This window comes from Falco punctatus, assembly GCF_963210335.1.
Source record: "Falco punctatus genome assembly, chromosome: 5".
Taxonomy (NCBI): Eukaryota; Metazoa; Chordata; class Aves; order Falconiformes; family Falconidae; genus Falco; species Falco punctatus.
Window position 1 is genome coordinate 27,736,074 of NC_137584.1, and position 16,464 is coordinate 27,752,537.

Consider the following 16,464-nt stretch of genomic DNA (forward strand, 5'->3'; position numbering starts at 1 on the left):
GAAAACATTAATATTTATTTTTGTTCTGTGCTCATTTATCTCACTCCCAACTGTGTGTCTTAGAGTAAGGCTCAAAAATCAGAGACAAAGGGAATCCCACTCTAAGCAAGAATGTCAACAGCTGAAGTAATTCTTGGCTCAGAACAAATTAATTTCAGTTCAGACGGAAGTTCTGCAGTTGAGAACAAGAACAGAACTATAGTATAATAAAAGCAGTTCAGGTTAGAAGCGACCTCTTTAGGTCATCTAGTTCAACCTACTGCTCACAGCAGGACCAGCCAGACCAAAGTGACCAGGGCCTTGTCTAGTTCAGTTTTGAATCTCCAAGGAAAGAAATTTGACAGCCCTTGCATAGAAAGTGGGCTTTCTAGGACCATATGGCTTTTCATGGAACCACAGTGGAAGAATCTAGGACACTGGTGATACCCTTGATTCCACCTTCTCCTTTTCATATGGCTCATCACAGTCTTCTATGTCATTTGGTATTTTATCCTAAAGGTTACCAATTTTGTGGCATGCAGAGTGCACCAGATAGATGCTTTATGAAGTCATCTAGACTGTATATCTATTGACTGCACTTACGGCAACTAGACCTGATGACCCAGATGGTCTCCTGCAGGTCTCTGTTCCTAGCTGGATCTGTAAATATTAACTGCACAAGTAAACCACTACTTGCATAACTGACAGCTTGTTTTTCATAGTCTACAACAGCATATTTTTGCATGTGAAATTACCTGGTTGTGACAGCATAGGCATGTTTTGCATGCATATTTTATGAGAGTTGCCTTTGAAAGATGGTCTTTGGATAACCTATACAGTCCTCCTGGAAATCCATATAAATGACTTCTGTTCCAAGGGTAAATATATGCAAATTAAATAAAGAGGTCCCACCCTTCCCAGAAAATTTCAGCTTCACACATGTCTATCCAAAAGATGCATTTTGCATATCTGCTTATTAGAGGAACAACACAAAAAATGAAAGGAATGGTACACACCTCCTGTCAGCCTGTTCTTTCCTTAGGCATGCAAGAGAAAGAACAGAAAAGATTGTCCGGTCCTTCACCAGCAATTAAGAGTTGAGAGGATTAGGCCACACCTAATTTGCAGATTTGTTTCCATCCACAGTTCCATTCTCTACTATAAATTATTTAGACTGCTAAAGAACTGAGAAACAGTGTAAAAGAGGAATGTGCAAGAAATTAGGAAAGATAAATTAAGGGGAAATTACAGAGTAAGCACAGTATTTAGCAAGACATATGCCCTGGGCTGCTTAACCTGCTCCCCAGGCCCCCATTTCTACATGACTTTGCAAGCACTGCTGACTGTTTTGTTTTATTGTGGACCATGTAGATAGGAAATGGGAATGGATGGGACACACTACCAGGTAATGGAGGAACTCAGTAGCAAGAGGAAAGCAATAAAAGACAACATACTGTTTCTTACATTCCTTCAGCCCCACACTGAGATTCTTCGTAGTTTCTGAATTTTGTATAAAATATTATGTCAGATTTTCAAAGAAAAGAATTTACTTGCAAGTGAATAAAGGAAATATGACATGACCAGGAACATCCATAAAGACTATTGCATTGCAGACATTCGCTATCTGACAAGGGTCATAGCGCTTCAGCAATATACAAAAAAAGTTGGCTTTGACTCCTTCATGAACAAGTAGGTAGCCAGGAACAAGTCACTCAGGCCTTCCACTCCTCAGTTCTGCACCTGCAAGATAAGAATACCTCACTCAGAGCTGGGGGGGGGGGGGGGGGGGGGAGTTGACTACAATGAAAGTTCTCTTTTACTTTTTTACAGGGAAAAAAGCAACATATGGTGGAAAAACGTCCTTGACCCTACATAAAAATTGAAAGAACAGGAAAACACTGTCCACATTAAAGATAAAAACTGTGAATAACATTTCTCCCCATCTTTCTACTGCTACACTGAGCATACCTTTCATACCTTTAACAGCCTTGTGGTGACAGGCAAGCCTTACCTTTGCCTGTCCAGGGAGTGGATTCTTGGGCCACTTCCTCAGTGACTTCCATAGGGGCCCTGCTATTCACTGCCTCTCTCAGTGGAAGTGAAAGGGAAAATGAAGTGCAAGGGTAAGACTCTGATAAACCTTTACTTTGGTGTTCAAATAAATTCCCTAGCATGTCTCAGCTGCAGGAAAGTGCTTTCTACAACGAGATACAGGAAAGGAAGGAGAAAGGAAGCACTCTCTTCACACAGATAGCAACCTGCACTTGCACAAGCAGATGAGTTGTGAGTACTCCCACTGAGACAGTGCAGATGACTGAGGTTTCCAAAAACCTCCTACCCTGTTTGCATGATGTGGAATCCAATATTATTATGCTAACCAAACTGTTTATGAGCATCCTTCTAATGGTCGTACTCCAGAAGCCTCGACTTGACCTCCTTCATGGCCCAATCCAACACCCACCAAAGTAAATGAAATAAATATCTTTAGACGGGAATGCTAACAGCACTGAAGGTGCAGAGGAGACAAAAAGAGGCTGACTCCCACAACTCTGTGACACTTCTGTGGCAATACTATGTTATATTTAGCATGCTTTGCTATTTCTGTAGTTCCAGGTACAAGTGCAGTTCCATTTCTATAATTCAAGCTATTAAGTACAATCATAATTTCATGAGCTCTGACCAAGTGGCACTTGTTCAGATACTTTACAAATGTTCATGGTATACCTCAACAACAATGAGATGAAGCATAGGTTCACATTCAACATAGGAAATATTGCATATAGCACATAACTGTTTAAACATGATTGTGCTCTGCTACAGCTCCTTTAAATGCAGTTTTAACCTCAGATGAATACGTGAGTACAACAAAGCAACAGGGAAATCCTGCACTGACATTGTAATTCTGAAGATTTATAAGGAAAACCGTGGGGTAAAACTGTGTAGTTTGGAAGGAAAGCATTATTTAATGGGAAGGAAAAAAAACAGTGGAATCAAGCCCTGCATCACTGCAACAGTTTTCCTAACTATATGAATGCCCAGAAAGATATTTAGCATTCTCTCCTTGTTATAACAGGTTAGGCTAGTCTGTTGATTTATAATCTCTGAAATACCTGTTTCTCATTACTTTCTGATCCCTAGTCATTATTAAACTATGAAATCAAGCTGAATTATGAAAAGATGTAGAGACATAAAAATAATCAGTATTCTTTAATGAGGGCTGAAATATTTTTCTCCAATTGTATCCAAAATTAACAAGAAACCTCTAAAAAAGCTATCCTGATTTCTATTTTAGAAAATAAGAAAAAGAAGGGATGTAAAAGACCTCATTTAGTCCAAGATCTTTCTTCAAGGATTTTTGATAGATTCATTATTCCAAGAATAGAAATGCCAGTAGGATTTTCAGAAATCTTTTGTTTCTGACAGAGTTGCAGTATCTTTTATTAATATGTCTCCTGTCTTAAACTATCATCTGCAACTTAAAACACTCAGGATTTAGTTTGTAACATTATGATATTTTCTGAAGGAATTGTGCAATGTGAATTGTTTTATTCTGGGCCCTCAGTACAATGGAGACATGGACACACTTGTGAAATCCAGTGAAGGACAATGAAATGATGAAGGGACTAGACTGTCTGACTGTGCTGTTCAGCCTGGAGAAGAAAACACTCCTGGGAATCTTATCAATATGTGTAAGTACCTGATGGGTGGGGAGTAAGGAAGACAAAGGACTCTCATTGGTGCCCAGTGAAAGGTCAAGAGGGAACAGGCACAAACTGAAAGGCAAGAAATTCCATTTAAACTTAAGCAAAAAAAAAATATTTATCTACAGTGATGCTCTTCAAGCACTGGAATAGGCTGACTAGCAAGACTGTGGAGTCTCCATCCTTGGAGATACTGAAAACCCAGCTGGGCAAAGCCCTGAGCAACCTGTCCTAGCTGACCTTGTGTTGAGCAGAGGTGTTATACTTGGCACTCTCCAGAGATCACTTCTAACCCTCTGTGAAAATCTAGAGTCTGTAGACTGAAAGGTCTGAAGATATTTCAGTCACATTTTTTACTTCCATAAGGCTGATGAGACAGAAATTTGACTACTGTGGAAATCACAAAATGGTTGAGGTTAGAAGAGGCCTCTGGAGGTCATCTGGTCCAACACCCTTTTTCAAGCAGGGCCACCTAGAGCTGCTTGCCCAGAACCATGTCCAGATGACTTGAATATCTCTAAGGAGGAAGACTCTACTACCTCTGTGGACAACCTGCACTAGTGCTCAGTCACCCTTACAGTAATTCCAATGTTCAGAAGGCACTTCCTGGTAGTTTTACTTTGTGACTGTTGCCTCTGGTCCTATCACTGAGCACCACTGAAAAGAGCCTGGCTCCATCCTCTTTGCACCCTCCCTTCAGATATTTTCATGCATTGATGAGATCTCCCTGAGATCCTCTAGTCCCTTCATCATCTTTGTGGCACTTCATCAGATTCTCTCCAGCATGTCCATGTTTCCCTTGTACTGAGGAGCCCAGATGTGGATGCGGTGCTCCAGGTGTGGCCTCACCAGAAATGAATAAAGGGGATCACTCACCTCCCTCAGCCTGCTGGCAACACTCCTCCTAAGGCAACATGCAGGCATGAAACTGCAAAAACCGTGTTCGATTCTGGTTCATGTTCAGCTTGGTGCCCACCATAACTCCCAGGTCATTTTCTGCTATGCTGCTTTCCAGCAGGTTGGCCCCCAGCACATACAAGCACATGGGGTTACCTCTCCCCAGTTGCAGGACTTTACACTTCTTGCTGAACTTCATGAGATTCCTGTTAGCCCTTTACTCCATGCAGTATTTTCTGCTGGAGGTACCTCCAAAAACAACTAAAAGAGATTGTGATTCATTATGATTAAGATTAATCAAACCCTCCATTTATATACAAAAGTTTTGTTGGGGAAATACAAACTCTTCTATAGAAAAAGTATATGTGAACAGGTAAATGGAGGGAAGAGATCCAATTTTTCTTTTTCAGACATAGACAAATAAAATTAGGAAACATTTATTGAACCTAAAATGCATCAGTTTCTTAGTGACATCCCAGATGTCACTAAATAAATTTACATTAATATAAAGCAGAAATTATAAATAAATATTAAAGGCCACATCAGATAAGAATTCATATCCAGCCTCCAACACAACCATGGACAAGATAGTCCCAAAAGCAGTTATCCACAATTTATGAAGTCTGACTTCTGGTGTTCCTCTCCCGTATAGATTATCTACTTGTATTAGATAAGCTTTTTAGCTCTTCTTTCTTTGTCCTTTTTCAGATTGCCTATTTTCATGAGCCGTGCAAGAATATAATGTCCTTGAAACCACTATTTCTCAGTCAAAAATGATGTAAAAGTAATAATATGTTCAAATGTTAATGTACAATATATAGACACAATTAAAACACATTAAGAACCACAGGGCAACAGTGTGTATAATACTTTCCCAGAAAGTACTACAGAGGTAAATAAAACACTCTTGCTTTCTAATTCAAGCTGACACTGCAAAAACTAGTTCTGCCTGTAATCTGTTGCAGCAATGATGTAAGCCAAGTGACACTAAACATGCTTTAGCTGTAAGTAGTTGTATTTCATACTACTACAGCTAACTTAGGGAAATCCACCACATTGATTTAATCATGCTAATAAAGCATCTGGGCGATGCTGACATAAATACAGTCCTTGTTCATGGTGAAGGTTTACTTAGAATGGTTGAAAATATAGCTTTCCCTGATTGCTGATTTTTAGAAAAAGCAAAAATATCTGTGGCAATGACTAATGTTCATTCCCCTTCTGCTTGGTCAGAATACAAATGAGCTGACCTACCAGGCAAGAAAGATATGCATGTTTATCCTGACTTCTGCCTGTAAAGGTATTAGATGAAAGATGTCCCATATTTAAACAATCACATACTGCAGGACTTCCAAATTATGACATTTGTTAGTAGCAATTAATACTGGGATCATCTGCTTCCTGAAAATCTCTGGCAGTTTGTTAGGGATTTTTGGTATTAATATATATTTTAAAGGTTGAAAAGTCATGCAATAGATGCACATTTGATAGATGTGTGGATATATATCTTAAAAATGAGTGAAAAATCCTAGCAAATTGAGAATGTACAAAAAAAGCAGAACAAAGGAAACAGCACCTCTTACTGTGTTCTCTACTTTTTCCATCTTTATTCATTCCTACTTGGTTTTCCAGATCTGGTTCATAATTCGCCAGAAAGAGATTGTATCACTAGTTTGTGTGCTTATAGAGACTTAGAAAGAGTGAAGATTTAGACTGCAGGAAGGGAAGACAAATCACAGACAATTATTCAGAAGGAACTATGACATGGTTGTAATGATATGTCTAAAACATAACCAGCTAGTAAAAATAGGATTCTTATTTAATTAAAAAGCATTTCTATGCTTAAATGTCTTAATCCATTTGTGTATGTTATTTGATTATTCTTAGTATCTGTTTCTTTAAATGTGGACAAAAATTGTGTGCCATTTCTAGCAATAAATTTTAAAAGAATAATTATTTAGTCAAAGGAAAACAGACTTCTTATGATATGCCTTCTTGTGATGCAGCTTTGATAGAAAAAAAATCAGACCAAGTGTGAAGAAACAAGACAGCAAACTGGCCTAAGATTTCTCTTCATCTGTGTGTGGTTGAGGGAATTTATAAGGCAGGTAAGACTCTGCTTTGGTTTTATAGTGATCAGATTTGCAAGTTGCAAGGCTGTTTAATAGAGAAAGCTAAAAGCACCCCTGTATGGATTTAAATGGAAGTCTCATCTGTTCTACAGAAATACACCTTTCTTACTACTGTGAATTTGATCACCTGCTGTTCTCCAATTAAACTATGAACAAGTAAAAGGAATACAACATATTTGCATGTGAAATGCAGCATAGTAACAACCAGAGCTTTTTTAAGAAAAGATCAATTTGGGAAGAGCAATGTGTGTCTGTATTGTACAGCAAAGATTCCTTTATTCTTCTGAATTTAGAAAACAAAGTGCTGGGAGCTCCATTTTCTTAATGAAATAATTCTAGGATGATTTGCCACCCACCTGGGACTCTGAGGGGCACAGCAAATGGAAGGTGGAGAAATACTACATGTGATAGAAGCAGCTTAAAAAACTGTTGATGAAAATGACTAGTCCAGAAGTCAGAAAACACGGGTTATATTTTTGGCTTTATTGCCTACTTAGTGTGGAACGAGAAATGGTATTCCATGTCTGTGTCTCAGTTTTATCAGTTAAATAAGGATTTTCTTTGTTTTGCAAGCTACTTCGGTCTACAAGTGCGGGAAGGTCTTAGTTACTGATCTGTTCCAGTGGTTTACAGAGGAGTTGCACTGCTCTTAATACACACCTGCTTTGTTTCACAAGTTAACATTTTACATCCACAGAACGCAGAAAGGTAGAAAGAGCAGCATGGAAATAATATTCTTGTTGTTACAGGAGAGGGAACTAAGCTGCAAGGAAGTGAGGTGCCTGCCAGTAGCCATCTCATATAGAAGCCGGGCAGTCAAAAATGGCAGCTCGGATCCCCTGGTATCCAATAAATGCCCCGATCCATTAGATCATATCTCTGTCATGTAAAAATAACATAGCTCTAACACAGATTAATGCACAAAGGAGGATTCAGTCTCATATCAGTCCTGTTTTCTTTTGGATAACGTTATTATCTGGGCTTTCAGTGCTGCAGTTCACAAAATAAAAAACCCTTTAAAAAGCCAGGATATTTGCAACAGGAGTTTAAAGCAGCACAGGAAAGCAGCACATCATTTAAGGTTTTCAAAAAACTGTGGGATGAAGCGAAGCTGTCCGGGCAGCACGGCGGCTGGGGGTTCCCCAATGGGGGTCTGTCAGAGCAGGGCCCGGCAGCCAGGGACCACCCACCACCCCAGCCAGGAGCGGGGCAGCCGGGGGGCACCGGGGCCACCCCAGCCATCAGGCACCACCCTGGGGACGGGGACAGGCCAAGGCTGTACGAGGCTGTGGGCCCGGCTCAGTGGGGCCCATGGCGCAGCAGGGCAGGGCTGTAGGGATCTGGACACTGGCCCTGCATGCCTGGGGCAGGGGCTGGGGGTTGACACAGCCGGGCACTGTGGGCAGCAGGGGGACACTCAGGGGGACTGGTCAGGGGCAGTGGGGCTGGCACCTTTGGGCCCGGGCAGAAACACGGGTGCTGCTGTGAGCCCTGCCCCAGCAGCAAGCTGTGCTGAAATGCACAGGTGAGATTTTCCGTATCAGCCCCGTTTATTAGATGCAGCCCATTAGTCTCATTTGTATTTTAAACCACTCAGCTCTAGCATTCCGAGTGCAAAGTGCTGTTACGCTTGTTCAGGAATGAGATAACACAAGTCTGTGCTACCTTTTCCCATAGGCTTATGAGATTTTAGTATAACCTTATACTTGCCTCTCTAAAGATTAGAATAAGGAGGTAAAAATGTGTAGTCCTTTCAAGCATCCCTTGAAATAATACAGCCTACAAAATCACAAATTTTTCAGGGTCAAGGCATTTTGTTTCCCAACTGGTCTGCACAACCAGCGCTGGATTCAGAAGTTTTATGCCAGCACTGTTGCAATGACTGCCGCTGAAACAGAAGTAAAGCTGGAAAATTTCAGCCTTGAGAAACAATCCAGTAATGACCACTGATGTCTTGGGGCAGGTAGAAAAGAAGGAATCCCACGGGAATCACAGTACTTACTGGGTTTATGTCCATATGTCCTAGCACACAGGGTTTAGTACGGTTTTCTCTTACTGGTGTAGACACAAGGTCTGATGGTCAGTGGCAGAGGCAGGAGCTGAAACTGTTTGCCCCAGCCAAGTCACACAACACAGCCACCCCAGTTCATCTGACAAAGGCCAACCTCCAACAAGTGTTTTTAAACAGGTGTCCCAAATTTGGTGTATATAGCCCACAACTCAAAGACAAGCAGCAACCCTGTGCAGTAACAAGAGCAGAATCAACATTAAATTTGGGAATGAGAGACAGGCTGATGGATGTCTGATCCTATGGTCCCTCTACCCTTATTGCCTTCTTCCAGCAGATCTGGAAGATGTGGGTTTTTGTTTAAATACCACCTTAACTGGGGGAGTGGGGGTGGAAGAAACATGTGTAACTGCTGACCACATTCAAGCAGCACATCTTTTATAAGGAGACACTCGAACACTCAAGAACTAAGAAAATGTAGCTTTTTAACTATTCCAGTGATTTACATCCTCACCCACTAAAGTCAATGAGATTTTTTGCCATTGATTTCAAAAGAGTTTTATTAGGTACAAGTGCTTTTGGAGAGTACAGTAATATCATTGTATTTCTAATCACAGGGACAACATACTGCCCTGAAGTATTAGCTTCAGTTACATCTGGTTAAAAATCCTCCAAAAGTCTATTGCCCATCAACAAATTACAGATTTTTCATAAGTCACAATTCAATGTGACATGCCAATTCTGACAAATACAATTCTGAAAGCAAAATTAGCATTTTTAATAGGATAATTCAATTTTTCCTTCCAAATTATTTTTTAAGTGATTTGGCCAACTGTGAATGACAATTTGGCTTTTCTTTTCCAGATAAATTTCAAATACTAATTCTGTCTAATTTTTCTGCATTTTCAGAACAGAAAAAATATGACAGATCCAAAGAATTTTGTAGCCTTACATAAGAAAGCCACATTTCAGGCAATTCAAACTATACTACCTTGTGCTTGTGCTGATATAGTACCTATGCTGGATTCTCTCTTGGTGCTTATTTACTACCTTCATAATATAGCTGGATTCCCAGAGTAGTCAGGATTGTGACATTTACAGTGAAATGCAGTTTAAACTGCATACCAGAGATGAAAAACTGACATCCACCATAAATATATTGCAAACCATCCCTGTCTGAATCTGCATTTCTGGGCTTGTTCTGTTGAAAAATGCATGATGTTTGCAGCATTTACCTGACAACTGCATTTATTTTGTTCAGGTGAAGTTAGTTGTGTTTCAGGATCCAAAACCTAGTTAAATATTTTTCCACTCATTATTATATTTGGAACATTTCACTTTTCAGTCAGCTAATAGGATCCTATTGCATAAAAACATAGAATAAAATGGTTTTAGCTTGTTACATTTTCAGGCCAAGAGGTCTTTCTTCTTTTTCAAGGTTTAAATTAATTCTTTGAGGAAAACAGTTACATACTTCTTCAAAGACAAAAAATTAGTTCATAGAACATATCTATCTGTAGGAAACATCCAGGACTGTTACTGTTGCTACTCTGTGGACATGTGGAGTATATTTATAGATAAGAGATTAAGCAGTGAGTGAAGATCCTTCCAGGAATTATAGCTAACCTATTCAAAGATTTAAGTAAAATAAACTAATAAATAATTAGCAAACAGTATACTAAATATTAACCTAAATGTTGTCTGTATACTGATGCATAATTAAGCCCTCTGTAAAAACACATATTAGTAGGCAGCTTAGCAATTCCACCTTTAAGAGGCCTTCATCAGTCAAGTCATTCCATACAAACTGTAGCCTTGTTATTTGCAAGCATAACTCGGAGCCATAACCTGAATTATATATAGTTTCATCTTTGGAGAAGGGCTATATAGTATGTCCTCACTCTGTGGAAAAAAAAAACAAACGGTTGTTCAGCTGCACACCCAAGCCATAAAGACTTCCAGAAGCAATCAAGAACTTCCCGTATGAGTGGCTATGCCACATACAGACCTTTCTGTTGCCATTGCGGAGTCCAGCTACTACAGTCCTTATCCTACAGTGCATCTTAAAATAAGAGGACTTTTTTTTTTTTTCATCTTTGCCATTGACACCAGTCTCTGTGATATTGATCTGGTTTGTGCAATGTCAAGAGGTCTCTTAGCACCAGGCTAAGAGCCATTTTGTTTGGGGAAATACTATCTTCTCTTCTCTTCAGTCTTCTCATCCCTGCTCCACAGTCCCAGTGTTTCAGGCCCACTCAGACTGAGCTGTGGGTTTAAATTCCCAGAGTTAGCCAGAGTTAGCAACATTAGACCCTTGCTCCACACCTGGGCCTGGGCCTCTGGTAAAAACTGGGCAGTACCACACCACTTTGCTGAGTGAAGCTGTTTGTATAACACAGAGGAATGTTGCCCCAAACTCTTCATTCTCTATGTCCTTTGATAGTTTTTCTAACTTTAAATAAGCTTTTCCTGCCAGAGAAACAGTTCTATGTTTTCAAAAGCAAACGGAGTGGGTACACTTCTAATTATAAGACTGCTTGCTTGGTATGCATTTCACTTTTCCTTAAAAATAAATAAATAAATAGACAAACAACTAGCATAATGGCTCATCTGTTAAAGCAGTTCTTTGGCTGGCAGAGTTTTCGGGAAGTTTGTCTGTAGGTGTCCACATCAAACAACATCAAACAGCACCTGTTTTCTCTTTACTCTTTATTCAGACATCCATCCACTCTCTGTAACCTACCTCTTTCCATGCACACAAGCACTTTGCATGCAGAACGCTTTTACGAACATGAATGAACCATGTTCTGCCTGACACCTGCATGTTGCCAAGACATATTTTTTTTTTTTAACTTGGGCTTTAAAAGTTTAAGTGGTGGAGGGAAATAAAGGAGGCAGGGGGGAAGCAGCTCTATTTTCATTCAATTTTCCAGCTATCTTTTGGACTACATTGCAGATTTGAAGAAGGATTTTTAGCTTTCAGTTATTTCATTCCTGTCCACGTTTTTTTCTGGATGTGACATCATTATTGTATACTGGTTCAACATAAATACACCACAAAAATTACTACCAAACACCAAGATATGCTAACATAAGAAGATGTAAGAATGGCCATTTCAGTTCAGACTGCAGGTCCATCTAGCACAATGATTTGTCACCATCTGCAGCCAATGGAGCCTGGGAAAGAACCGAAGAGGGTAAGTGTCGGCTGGTATATTCTCAGCTTTGTTTTATACCTTCCAGTGGCAAGGCATTCAAAGACTTGAAGTAGGAGCTGACATCTTTGTGTTTAAACTGTTCTGATGAGCATTTCTCCCATGAATTTATCTAACTGCTATTTGAACCCAGGCATTTCATATTTACTTCAATTTATTATATATTTCAAAGGTATTCAGTGTAACAGAATTAATGCAACTTTTCAGCAAGTCTAGGAACTTTTCAGTTGACAAATTTTAGGCATGTGCATGCTGACAGAAGACCACTCATGAGAACTCAGTTCCCTGCTCTGGATCACATGCCCATATCATGGCTTAACTCCTGTTTCTGCATCATTCCTTATCCATAGCACTGTCTCACAGTCAGTCATAAAGAAACGGGTCTCCCAAATCCCAGTCAAGCTCCACCCACCCACCCCCCCCACCCCCCGCACTTTAGCACACATACGTCTCTAGCTCGTTGTAATTTCACGCTGGATCAAATCCCTGTGAAATATCATGAGCTGGGCTTGGATCATAGTCTTTCACCACCACAATACATAAAGATATTGCTTGTGCCACTGGATGAAACACAGCAGTAAGAATACAGGGCAACAGAAACAATATTAATACACACAAGTCATGTATCTGCATACCCTAAGGAAAGCATTAATATACGGGTGCAGCGTTTATATGTGGCAGACCAGAAAAACAAACTACAGGTCATATAAGCAATATTTATATTGGCTGACATAATTAGGATTTGCCTTTTTCAGAAAAATTAGTTTTCCTCTGAGCATCGCAAACATGCTGGATTACCCTGATTTTCTTTTCCTTGAAATCCTAAATATGCCAAACCTGAAATATTCTGACTAGAAAAGGTCTCAAGTCAGTATTGACACTTGCAAAATGTTTGCCTCCTTTACCTCTTAGAATAAGCTTTGTTTGGTTTTGTGGATCCCAGTTTTTGTTTTGGTTTTTTTTTTGTTTTGTTTTTCTTTTTTGGGGTTTTATTTTTTTTTGGGGGGGGTGGTTGTTTTTTTTTTCTTGTGTGTGTGTCATTTCCAATGACTTTCTGCTTATTGCTGAGGCATAACGTTTTCACACTTTTCAGGAAAATAGGAACTGAAGAGCTCTCACAAGCAGCCAGTTGCATTTATTCGGAGAGGTGGCAGGGCACAGGAAGTAGGAGGAAAGTGTGATTCCCAAAATATATTACAGAGAAGATAAAACTATCCTAAATTTTTATAAAAAAATAGGTATTGTGTATTTTTAGGGCATCCAATAATTTTACATGACTCAGCACTATGCACAATGACCTCAACAATACTGTTGGTTGTTACTGAATAACAATACAGTGCTTTTAAGAAAGATAATGGACATATGATAATTACCAACACAATTACACTCACAGCATGGCCAGTGTTCTCCTCCTTCTTTAACAAGCAGATCCTCATCTTCCTTTCAAACAGTACAACTCTTTACTGTAGGCTGCTAGACATGAGGGGCCATACACAAAGGATTTATGGAGAAGCTTTCCAAAGTATTGTAATGGGAGGTAGAAGCCTAATTGCCTCACAGGTGAATGCCTCCAGTATGGATCTAAGCTGCAACATCTTTAAAAGAACTCAATCACTTGTTTTAATGCCATTATGTTTCAAATTTTAAGTGCAGACACTTAAGGAAAAGAATTCCCCAGTTCAGGTCTATATAGTAGCTCTTTATGTTTGAATGACTGACACCTGTTAACTTAATTAGGTAATTAGTTTACTTTGAATTATTAAGGGAAGGATCTGAAATGATAAAAGCTATAACAGAGCTGGAGGGCTTTATTATTTTTTCTCTTTTTTTCTGGTTTAGCTGAAAAGATAAAGAGCAAATGCACAGAAACATATGTTTCTAACCTTCTTGAAGATAGGCCTATGGGGGATTTTTCCAGGTTTGTGAAGTCAGCTCCAGAGTGATGTTATCCATTTTCAAACATTTTCTTTCCCTGCTTAGCATTTTGAGTTTTCACAGACTCCTTATTCTCCGTGGTTCTGATAAGAATCAGTCACTGATTTATTGAAGTATTTCAAGAAAAGATCATTCTATTTGTATTTTCTGTTTGGCCAAAACTGGGACAATAGTGCAGTCCTCATAAGGAGAAGACCTATTCTCATGAGATTTCCTAGCTGATTTTCATAACAAAGAAGTTACTGAAAAAATTTTGTGTTGCCTGAATCAAACCTTTTGAGATTCATCCTCTAGTAGAACCCTTTTGCTTTTAACAAGTTCCCACTGATATGTATGGTGAAGACAGTCTCTGTGCATTAAGAGCAGCTTGCAATACAATGGGTTTTGAGAGACAGTAGCTTCCCAAGCTTTGAAGCACCTGGCATAATAATGGCTGTGCTGATGGATGACCTGATATGTTACACAGACAAGAGTATAGCCTATCAGCATTATACTGATGGATTCTTTCCAGTACCTAAAGGAGAAGGTTTTGAAAGGAAGACCTATTTCAACTTCAAGAGAAAAACAACAGGGCTGCAGAGCTGTGGGAGAGTGATGTATTGCCACACTATAGCTTCTGCTTCTAGGTATAGCTGTCAGAGCCTGAATGCTTCCTCTGCTCAAGTAAGCATTTTCAAAGGTTAATGAGATGGAAGGCAAGACAACCGGTATTATTACTAGAAGCATGATTATGTTGAGCAGAATAATAAGTTTGGTGAGTTGCTCTGTTGCAGCTCATCAATGTTATATATAAAGATGAAGGAATTGTATGCTATAGGGGATACATCAACATCACTTTCACTTTGGAGAATCAAGAATACAAACCACAAAATTTATGACCAGCAGTAGCATACTGTAGATGGCAGAGAATTGATGCTATTTCAGTTATGTTTCTCAGTAAGCTACAATTATGATGTAAATTGGACAAAACTTCAGACAACATTTCTGAGGATACTGACACCAGTTCCTACTGGGCATCTTGAGAAAAAGCAAGTACAGAAACCTTTGCAGGTGGAGGATGTGATATCCACTAGCTGCAGCATAAACTCCAGGTATCACAGGGCATTTTTCTACACCATCACGTTCAGATGAGCTTACTCTGGCCAGAGCCCAGCTGACTTGACATTTCTGATCTTGTAATCACACAAAAATCTTAGCACTGCCTTGTGCCCAGGTGGTAAGCATTGGTAAAGGCACGTTATACTAGTTTGGACATTAACTATATGGGCAGAGTGTGTCTGTCTGCGTCCATCAATATAAACACATAAGTGTCTGTGTTTTTTCTTTGCTGACTTTTTGTTGCACTATCTTAAATTAACCAAATTGCAAAGTGCTTTTATTTCTCTAACTGTAAAAAGGGAAATAATTGTATTTTTACATCTCACAGATACACTGAGAACCTTGATCAGTGCTAAGCTCATGCATGGGGTAATTCAAAAGGTGTAATGTGTTGTTTATTCTCAGAATGAGGCAGCACTGAAATTGTTCCATATCAGCTTTTACACCAAGCTTAAACGATTATGAAAATTTTGACCCTGTAAATACTAGTAAGGGAGAGAAGGTACAGACAACACAAGCTCTTTTGGAAGGGACACAGGAAGGTTTGGGAGATCCCTAGACACAGAATTTTTCAGAGGATCATGCAGTAGGTAGATAATCACGTTCCTGGGAACCACCTCACTCCTTCTGCTTTCTCAAGTAATTCACTGTTCCAATTAGTACCAACCACAGAGCACTGATAACAAAGAGAAGCCCATATGATGTATGACAGTTATTTAACTTGTCTTGAATCAGACAGGCAGCATTATGTCTCTGGCTGCAGGTGACTGATACAAGAAAACCATGACTAGAGATTGCTGTGTAAGAAAAGTCTGTGTGTGGCAAGGGAAAGGATATGGTAGCACTGTTGTCACAGACCCAGGTGACACCTCTGTGTGTGGCAAGGGAAGGGATATTGTACTACTGTTGTCACAGACCCAGGTGACACCAAGTGCATCAATGTCTTAAAAATTCATTGTAAATTATATACACATCCCTCTGATTTGCACTTCAGAGACTTACTGAGGACAAAAGAAGCTGTGAGCATGACTTGCTGTGTGAAGTACTACATTTTCATATGGTAAGTTTGAAGGGGAAGAATGATCTTTTCTGCTTAGGCTCAAAATAGTACTCACCATGTATTTAACCTAGGAACCTGATAAAAACCAAAATGAGTGATCTGCCTTTTAAAGTCAATAAATAACAACACAGAGAGTGCTTTATTTGCACAGCTTGTAGTTCTATATGGACACATGGGATCATATACAACCAGCTTTCAGTGCAGCGTTTTCCTACCGTGCAGATTACTGGGATTGTGGGCCTAGTAGATTGCCCATCTGCCCTTTTACAAGAGAGGTAGACTCTGGTACTGTTTAAGTGAAGGTCAGAAAGTGGCAAGTAAAGAAGCAGATGCAGTGTTAAAGCCTGGTGTACTAACAAGGGTACAGGCTTGCTTTCATTTATGCCAGATGCGTAATGGCCAGAGAACTGAAAATGTATCCAGAGGCTGACATGACAGA

The 16,464-nt window shown here is 39.6% G+C and overlaps 1 long non-coding RNA gene across 1 annotated transcript in view; it reads left to right on the plus strand.

The window, feature by feature from the left end:
- Nucleotides 1–16,464, plus strand: part of LOC308064463 — a 91,655-nt gene that overhangs the window by 26,939 nt on the left and 48,252 nt on the right. Inside the window, exon 3 of the long non-coding RNA XR_013928392.1 lies at nt 1–6,685. This exon is cut by the window's left edge and continues 23,601 nt beyond it. This is a non-coding gene — a long non-coding RNA (uncharacterized lncRNA). The remainder of the gene's footprint in view (nt 6,686–16,464) is intronic.